The sequence below is a fragment of the Amblyomma mixtum genome, chromosome 3 (genome assembly GCF_055824585.1).
Source record: "Amblyomma mixtum isolate Tamu chromosome 3, ASM5582458v1, whole genome shotgun sequence".
NCBI classification, from domain to species: domain Eukaryota; kingdom Metazoa; phylum Arthropoda; class Arachnida; order Ixodida; family Ixodidae; genus Amblyomma; species Amblyomma mixtum.
In genome coordinates this window covers 344,543,291-344,553,547 of record NC_143014.1, presented here as the reverse complement: position 1 = coordinate 344,553,547, position 10,257 = coordinate 344,543,291, and the positions used below count along the sequence as shown (strand labels likewise).

Sequence of the window (10,257 nt, the reverse complement as noted above, 5' to 3'; positions counted from 1 at the left end):
CAGAGGTTAAGGGTTCTTGTCTTTTATCCTGATGTTGCTGTTTCTTTTCCACGTGTTGGGTCTGTGCGATAATGCGATGAGTGTCATGCCTGAGCTGTATGTATAAATATGCCACCTTTCCATGCAATAAACAGTTGGTAGTGTGCGCATGTGGTGTCCCCTCTCTTGTTGTGTTCTTCTTGTTGCGCCGCCGTTCATTTCTTCATGGAAGAAATTATTTGAATCCAAAAATTGCATGATTTGAGAGTAAATGACATGTTCCATGATTTTGCACGGTACACTTGTTAATGAAATGGGGCGATAATTAAGAGGTGAATCAGTACTACCTGATTTGTGGACGGGAACGACCTTCCCCACTTCCCAGTCGTCTGGAATGGTACCTTCGGAGAGTGATTGCGAGAACAATCCTCAAAACCTCAAAGCCTCAAAACTGGCTGCACTTATTTTTGATGCAGCGTTACATGTTCCATGGGTGTGTTCCGGGAACCAAAATTCTGTTACTGCTGTCAATTAAGTTGCCGTATACCCTACAGTGATACGAAGAATTTTTACGCAAATGCCTTTCAAAGAAGGTCCTCCAGCCAGTGGAGCTGGCCAGTTGGTGTGATGTGATGGTTAATCCCCATTCACTTAGTGTGACATACAGGGGGCTGGGAATTAACTGCATAGAGATCATGAATCCAGCGTCAAGGAATATGTTCACTTGACATCGCGGTGCTAGGTGGGCGAGTTTAATGTTTTCAATGATACACATCGCCAGAGAGAGAGAGACTCTTTAATGAAATACAGAGAATTTAGCCGGTGTTTCAGTATCGCTGGCATGCTACTCTGCGTAGGGAGGGGAATTTGGGAGATAAAGACTGAAGGAGAGCCGCACATGAGTTGTGCGGCTTCTCATGACAACACAGATGCCTCGAGGGGACTTCAGTGTACTCACTGCGCTTGGCTTCAACAGTCAATGCAAGTGCAGGGCGCTTTCCTGCTTGGTGAAAATTATTTAAACAGAAACGTCACGCCATGGAAAAAAAAAAAAATATTTGCGCTGTCGTTCAGCGCGAGCAATTCGCTGCACGTCTTTGCCGCGCTTATAGCGCTGTGCGCTGCATTCAGTCACCTTAATCCCCGACTGAAAGGTGCGCTGGCGTATGAATTCCTCGTGACTACGAAAATCGGTGCGGGCGCGCGCTCCCGCGTGGAATATGGGCACTGGTTTCGTTGCCCGATCGAGGAAGCTCTGGACGATCGAGCATGCATGCAGCGTCTCCACCTTGCTGAAAGGATGATCGAGGATCGAGGGAAGGCTATGCGTAGTAGAAAAAGTTAATTCCGACTGGCGCAGTTCCTGGCCGGTGTATGCCGCACACAAACATGCGTACGTGTACTGGCTATCAGATAGGCAGATCTGCCCTGATAGCGGGCGGGTTCACTGCACGCGGTGCGCAGCATATGCATAGCGGAAAGGTCGAACATAATCAGTTTTGAGTATGAAGTATGATCGACGTACGTACCGATACCACATTTGCTCTACTTTTTGCGCGCAACGCGCACAAACGCGTTAAGCTAGAATTAATTGTGCAGCACCTTTTAAAAATTCATTCGCCTCAATTGATGGTTCTCCCTAGATTAAAATTAACTGCGCAGCTAACACACATTTTTTTTCACCTGGCCGTAGTTTATGCCGTGCGCCTGGAATCGACTGCGCCGAGGACGAGTGAAGAAAAGTCAGCAAAGCCGAATAGCGGCCGGCCGTCTTTGCATGCTTCGCACGTACGAAACGCAGAAGTACTTCAGTTATGCGAACCGCTTGGTTGGTACGCATCAGTTGTCAAGTTCACTACGAGACAACGTTTACCGTCCAATATTGATATATGATATGTGTACAGTTTTGCCGAAAATGAGCCAGGATCGAGTGAAGCCGGCCGGATGATCCTTGAAAGCTAAGCATATGATCGAGAGCGCGAGCTCTACAGCGATTCATGGCCTCCGTGCAAAGAATTTTCAGGCACTATCGGAAGGGCGCATAGCTCACATATACTTAATGCGTGCTTGCAAGAATCATGCAATTTGCACGAATATTGTATGTGTTTGAGCATACGTACGTGTGTTTCAGATATGTCCCCGCTAATTTCGTAAGCTGCTTTCTGGCCAAATAAATCTCCACCGGTGAGCGGTTGTGCTGGTACTACAAGGTGTGTGCTACACAAACCGATTAAAACGTGCAATTAAGCTTCTTGCCAGTATTATAACTTTCCCGAAGCGATTCGCAGCTATGCCGGTGACGGTCGAAGCTTACGTCACCCGCATACAGAGCAGCTGCATGCAGATTTCTGCAGGACCGTCAGAGTCACGCCGGTAAACAGAGCTGCTAATGGAGATGCCTTCAGCACCGTCAGAGTCGTGCCGGTACAAACAGACGTGCTGACGGAGATCCCTTCAGCACCTTCAGAGACGCGCCGGTGCAAACAGAGCTGCTGACGGAGATGCCTTCAGCACCGTCAGAGTCACGCCGGTACAAACAGAGGGGCTGACGGAGATGCCTTCAGCACCGTCAGAGCCGCGCCGGTGCAAACAGAGCTGCTAATGGAGATGCCTTCAGCCCCGTCAGAGTCGCGCCATTGCAAACAGAGCATCCATGCAGATTCCTTCAGGACCATCAGGTGCATGTAGAGGTGACAGTCAAGAATCCTGTTGGCTCCCTGAAGGAACTTTGAAGGATTTTTTGACCGGGAACCGTCACTATCATAGCCACTACTACCACGACGACCATAATTACACCACAACCAAGGTAAACGCCAGGACCACAACTACCGCCGCGCCCACAAGACGACCCGGACGACCCCAATAACCTCAACTACTACACCATCACGACGACGCCACAACTACCAGCACGACGACCACAACCACGGCGACCACAACTACGGCGATAACCACGATGCCCGGACAGCCAGAACAGCACACCAACAAGCACAACCGTCACTACCGTAGGTAGTCCTACCACAACGACCATAATTACACCACAACAAAGGTAAACGCCAGGACCACACCTACCGCCGCGCCCACAAGACGACCCCGACGACCCCAATAACTACAACTACTACACCATCACGACGATGACACAACTACCAGCACGACGACCACAAACACGATGATCACTACTGCGGTGATAACCACGATGACTCCACAACCAGAACAGAACACCAACCAGCATAACCGTCACTACCACAGTCACTCCTACCACGGCGACCATAATGACACCACAACCAAGGTAAACGCCGTTACCAAACTACCACCGCGCCCACAAGACGACCCGGACGACCCCAATAACCACAACTACTACACCATCACGACGACGACACAACTACGAGCACGACGACCACAAACACGATGATCACTACTGCGGCGATAACCACGATGGCTCGACAACTAGAACAGAACACCAACCAGCACAACCATCACTACCACAGCCACTCCTACCACGGCGACTATAATGACACCACAACCAAGGTAAACGCCAGGACCACAACTAACACCGCACCCACAAGACGACCCGGATGACCCCAATAACCTCAACTACTACACCATGACGACGACGCCACAACTACCAGCACGACGACCCCAACCACGACGACCACAACCACGACGACCACAACTACGGCGATAACAGCGATGCCTGGACAACCAGAACAGCGCACCAACAAGCTCAACCGTCACTACCACAGGCAGTCCTACCACGACGACCATAATTACACAACCAAGGTAAACACCAGAACCACAACTACCGCCGCGCCTATAAGACGACCCGGACGACCCCAATAACCACAACTACTACACCATTACGACGACGACACAACTACCAGCACGACGACCACAACCACGACGACCACAACTGCGGCGATAACCACGATGACTCGACAACCAGAACAGAACACCAACCTGCACAACCGTCACTACCACAGCCACTCCTACCACGGCGGCCATAATGACACCACAACCAAGGTAAACACCACGACCACAACTACCGCGGCGCCCACAAGACGACCCGGATGACCCGAATAAGCACAACTACTACACCAGCACGACGACGACACAACCAGCAGGACGACAACCACAACTACGGCGATAACCACGATGACCCGACAACCAGAACCGCCACAACAAGCAGCACAACCGCCACTACCACAGCCTCTCCAACTGCAACGGCCATTTTACCACAACCAATATAACCGCCACGACCATAACTACCACGACGGCCACAAGACAACCAAGACGACCCCATTAACCTCAACTACTACATCAGCACGACGACGACACAACTACCAGGACGATGTCCACAACCATGACGACCATAACCGCGGCGATAACCACAATTACTGGACAACTACAACGGCCACAACAAGCAGCACAACCGCCACGACCAAATTCACTCCTACCGCAATGAACATAACGACATGACAGCCAGGACGGTTGCCACGACCGGACCAATACATACCGTGACAACGACGAGACAACAAAGACGACCACTGTTTCGTGGGCGTTCCCGTGCTGTCGTGCCGGGAGGCCGTGAGAAAGAAGACAGCCAGACGACCACTCCGCTCCAGGACCAAACATAAAAGTGATTTATTTTCAAACCCCCTAGCTGGGCTTCAGCTTAGAGGGCGCCACTATTGAGTTCATAGGTAGCGACCCCAACATCTCCCCCCTTCAGTCACAAGTTCAAGCGGTCCGGTGGTACTACACGGCGGCCGCTACGGGTAAACACAACACCATCACCAGGACGTGAAGGTCCCGCTGTAACAGGCGGCGGATCAGGTGCTGCGGCCTCTTGAGTTAGGGGGTGAGGCTGGAGAAGTGCTGGATCTGCTGCCCTCAGCACAAAGGGAACAAGGTGTCGACGATTCCGCTGCAGAATCGTTCCTCACTCCGTTTCGACGACGAAGGACCTTGGACGCTGTGCCTTGCTCAAAACTGTAGCACGCACCTGGTCAGGTCGAACCCAGACCTGCTCACCAGACTGAAGTGATGGCAGATCCCTGACGCGATGATGTCGGTTGAAGTCCTTTGCAGTCCTTTTCTTGTAAGAATGATCTCTGAGGGCTACCTCCTCCCTTTCGGGCCAGTGTGGACGAAGCTTTTCATCCGGCTTTGGGACTCGAGTTCTCAGTTGCCTTCCCATTAGGAGCTGAGCCGGGCTGAAGCCACTCACAGCTGGTGTATCCCTATAGCTGTGAAGGGCCAAGTAAGGATCTTTTGCCTTACGGTAGGTATCTTTCACAGTCCGGATTATTCGCTCTGCCTCTCCGTTAGACTGTGGGTAATGGGGGCTACTGGTGATGTGGTCGAAACCATAAGATGCGGCGAATACGGTAAATTCACGTGAAGAAAATGGCGGACCGTTGTCTGACTTAACCTATTGCGGTATCCCATGACGGGCGAACAGACTTTTGAGCGCCTCAATGACCACCGGAGCTGTTGTACTTTTCAGTGTCACCACCTCTGGGAACCGGGAGTAGTAGTCCACTACCATCAAGAAGGTTTGAGAATTGTGGTGAAAGAGGTCCATGCCCAGAACTTCCCAGGGACGACCAGGGAGATTTGTAGGAAGGAGTGGTTCCGCTGAATTCACTCGAGTAAGGGCGCACCTTTCACAGCTGGTCACGAGGGAGGTTATCTCCGCTGTTATGCCAGGCCACCACACAGATTCACGAGTGAGGGCCTTGGTGCGGCCGATGCCCTGAAGTCCTTCATGCAGAAGCGTCAAGACTGCTGGCCTCATTGCTGCGGGGATCAAGAGGCAAGTGCCTTTGAGGAGAAGACCATCACAAACAGAAAGTTCATCCTTCACTGATTCATACTTTGAGACGTGAAGAGGTATCTTTGACTTCTTTGGCCAGCCGTGCTGGCAGAAAGAGATGAGCGTGGTACATTCTCCATCACAACTTTGGGCATACCTGATATATCCTGCATGTTCATAGGAAGCACATCTGGAGCAGAAGCCACGACTTCGGTAGCAAAAAGTTCCACTGTGTCTACTGGATGCACTTTAGGAGGGATGCGAGACAATGCATCCGCTGTAGCCAACAGTTTTCCGGGCACGTACATGATCTGAAACTGGTAAGGCATTGTCTTAAGCCTGAGTCTTTGCACCCTCGGAGGAAGCACATCAAGTTCCATTTTGCCAAACAATGACACGAGAGGAACGTGATCAGTTTCTATGGTAAAGGTGATGCCCCTGATGAACTCGTCGAACTTCTGGATGGCCCACGCTGTAGCCAAGGCCTCTTTTTCTGTTTGACTGTACCTTTGTTCTGTAGTCGTCATTGCCCTTGAGGCAAAGGCTACTGGCCTCCGCTCACCAGTCGGTTGTGCTTGTAGCAGGACTGCTCCGAGTCCAAAAGAGCTGGCGTCGGGAGAGACTGTTGTGGCATACGATGGGTGGTACATGGCCAGGCAGCGTTCGGACGTCAGAAGTTCCTTGACTTTTTTGAATGCAGCTTCCTGTTCATGCTGCCAAGTCCAACTAGCATTCTTATTGAGAAGGGTGCGTATCGGAGCAGTGATTTCCGAAATATGAGACAAGAACCTGGCAAGATGATTTACTATCCCGAGTAAACGTCTGACACCTGCAACGTCTGTGGGAGGTGGCATTGCATACACTGCATCGATCTTGCCTGGGTCTGGCTTGATGCCTTGTGCTGAGACAACGACACCTAGGAAGGAGACCTCGGAGACCCCAAAACAAGACTTGTCTTTGTTCAAGGTGACACCTGCAGTTGCAAGACGAGTCAACACTTGTTCAAGTCTTGCATCGTGTTCCTGCTTGGTACGTCCAAAAACAGGAATATCGTCAATCATGTTGACAACACCCTCCTGACCTTCAAGGATTCTGGCCATTTGCTTTTGAAAATACTCCGGGGCGGAAGTGATGCCGAAGGGCAGTCGTCAAAAACAATAGCGACCGAAAGGTGTGATGAAAGTTGTCAATTCTTGCGAGTCTGCTGACAACTTGACTTGGTGGAAGCCTGCAGTTGCATCGAGCTTCGTAAAAACGGCTGCTTCACCGATGAGCCCAAGAACTTGTTCCACAGTAGGCGAAATGTGTCTTTCCCTGAGAACCACTTTGTTTAGTCGAGTCAGATCCACACACAAATGATACTTTCCATCCTTTTTTGGTACTACCATCTGTCCGGCGCACCACGGAGTTGGTTTATCAATACGGCGAATGACACCTTCGCTTTCGAGTTTTTCCAGTTCTTGGCGAACAACTTCACGCAGCGGGATTGGTATCCGTCGAGGTGCACTGAGTGAGAATGGCACAACATCTTGTTTCAAGCGAATGGTGTACTCATCTCTGAGCGTTCCGAGGCCACGGAACAGTTCCGCACGAAGCGTTGGCTGAGGAGTGTTGACAGTACCCAAAAATTTCACAACTTGAAGAGCTTGGATGGCTGGTAGACCCAGTAAAGGTACTGAAAGTGCCTCAATGACGTAAATACGCTGGGAACTGGTCTTCACTTGCCAAGATAGCTGTGCCAAATACGAACCCCGTACACGCAGAGGTTGGCCACCAGGCCCTGTCAAAATAGCGTCTACCTTGGCGAGCTCCGCCGGGACACCGGGGAAGTCACTTGGAACTGCGGAGACCTCGGCACCCGAGTCTACTTTGAACTGAGTTGTGTAGTTGTCGACTGTGATATCCACATACTTGGCTTTAGCTGGCGTCTCGAGAGCATGCATTTGGATAGCATTGAATTTGGTCTGCCTCGACTACCTGGAGCGGCAAACTTCAGCAAAATGACCTTTCTTGCCGCAGCTGTTGCAGATAGAGCTCTTTGCCGGGCACTCGGAGCGTGCATGATATGCGCGGCCGCAGAAGAAACAGACCGGAGTGTCACGATAGCGTTCCGACTTCGCGTCCATTGACCGTGCTCTGTCGTCGACCGGCTGTCGCGAAAACTTCTGAGTCGCAGCATCAATATTGACCATGCTTTGCGAGGTGGCCTGTGCGAGTGAACGTTCCTTGTCCGCGTCCTCGGACTGACGAGCTTGCGTCCAAGCTTCTTTTAGAGTTAGCTTCGGGGAGCAGCAAAGCTTATCGGAGAGACGCGTGTCGAGCAATCCAACGACAAACCTGTCCCGGACCAAGCGTTCTTCCACCGCCGGTGACGGGTAGTTGCAACGTTTGACTAACTTGAACAGTTCGGCGTAAAATGCGTCGACACTCTCGCCAGGTTGTTGAACGCGCTTGTGAAAGCGAGACGACTCATAGAGCTCATTACAGGGATGCATGAAGTGCTCCGTGAAGCGTTTGACAACTGCGTCGTAGGAGGCTAACTCGGCAGCGTCGAGTGAAAAGGTGTCTAGCAGCGAGCGAGCTTCCGGGCCCATACTGTACAGAAGCGTACGTACTTGCACGTCTTGCGGAGCTTTCCGCAGTCCGGAGACAGCGGCATAGTCCTCGAAGCGAGACTTCCATGAAGACCAACTTGCAGGGTTGCAGAAGTCGAACGCGTCTGGCTGCTGCAGAGTGAGGCCTAGCCACTGGGCCTGCTGGGCGCTTTCCGGGAGCACCTGTTCACCGTTGGCGGTTATTGCGAGCTGCTTTTAAGACTGGTTTTTCACGCTGCTGTCACTTCTGACACCATGTTGCGTGGGCGTTCCCGTGCTGTCGTGCCGGGAGGCCGTGAGAAAGAAGAGAGCCAGACGACCACTCCGCTCCAGGACCAAACACAAAAGTGATTTATTTTCAAACCCCCTAGCTGCGCTTCAGCTTAGAGGGCGCCACTATGAAGTTCATAGGTGGCGACCCCAACACACGACAACCAATACATCCGCCAGGGCCACAGCCACCACAACTACCACATAAACACGATGACATATATAGCAGGGAGACCACATCTTTGACGACGACCACAACGACAACCACAACTGCGGCGATAACCACGATGACTCGGTAACCAGCACGGCCACAACAACCAGCACAACCGCCACTACCACAGCCACTTCTAACGCGACGGCCATAATGAGACCACAACCAGTACAACTGCTACGGCCAGAACTGTTACTACCGACAACCACAAGACAACGAGTAAGATCAGAGCAGCCGATACAACCGCCACGACCACAACAAGAACAACTAGCTTGCAGACCACTGCAAGAAAAATCGCCTTGACCACAACCACCACAACATTTGCACCACCTCGGTCACATGAAAACAAGGATGACCATATCTAGAATGACGACCACAACCACGACAACCGCACCTTCGGATATAATCACAATGACTCGACAACCAGGACTGCCAAAACAGCCACAACAAGCACTACGACCGCTGCCACTCCTGCCGCAACGACCAAAATGACCCCACAACTATGATAACCGCCACGACCACAACTTCCATGATGGCCACAAGATTATGTGGACGAAAATATTTAGGACGACAACCGCAATGACGACAACCACATCTACTGCAATAACCACAATGTCTCGACATCTAGAACGGCCAGAACAACAAGAACAACCCCCATGGCCACAGCCACTCCTTCCGCGACGACCATAACGGCTCGCCGACCAGGTAAACCGCTATGACCACATCCATAACTGCCGTGACAATTTCAAATCAACAAGTACGAGCACAGCAACCAATACAACCGCCACGACCACAGCAACCACAACTGCCAGGCCTCCACGACGACAAGAAAACCAGGCTGAACATATGCAGCACGATGACCACAACCACGACAACCACTACTACGGCAAAAACTACGATGTCTCGCCAACCAGGATGGCCACAAGAACCAGCACAACCGCCACGACCACAGTCACTTCTACCGCGACGACCATAATTACACCACAACCAAATTAGAAGCACAACCACAACTATCGCAATGACCACAAGGCAACCACGACGACCACAATATCGACAACTACCGCACTACCACTACGACCGAACCATCAGGACGACGACCACAACCACGACGACCAAGACTGCGGGGGTAACGACGATGACTGGACAACCACAACGGCCGCAACAAGCAGCGCAACCGCCCAGTAACTCCTACCGCAACGACACTAATAATAAAACAACCAGGACAACTGCCACGTCCAGAACTATACCTGCCGTGACAACCACAAGACAACGAGGACGGCAGCAGCAGCCAATACAACCGCAAGGACCACAGCAACCATAACTATCGCACAAGGACGAGGACATAAAAAGGAGTACAACCGTATTGTTGACGACGACCACAATCACGACAA

At 51.6% G+C, this 10,257-nt stretch overlaps 2 pseudogenes; both read right to left on the bottom strand.

Moving 5' to 3' along the window:
• Positions 1–4,685: 4,685 nt before the first annotated feature.
• Positions 4,686–5,699, bottom strand: LOC149356203 (uncharacterized; annotated as a pseudogene).
• A 636-nt stretch (positions 5,700–6,335) lies between these two features.
• LOC149356202 (uncharacterized) lies at positions 6,336–9,840 on the bottom strand (annotated as a pseudogene).
• Positions 9,841–10,257: the final 417 nt, after the last annotated feature.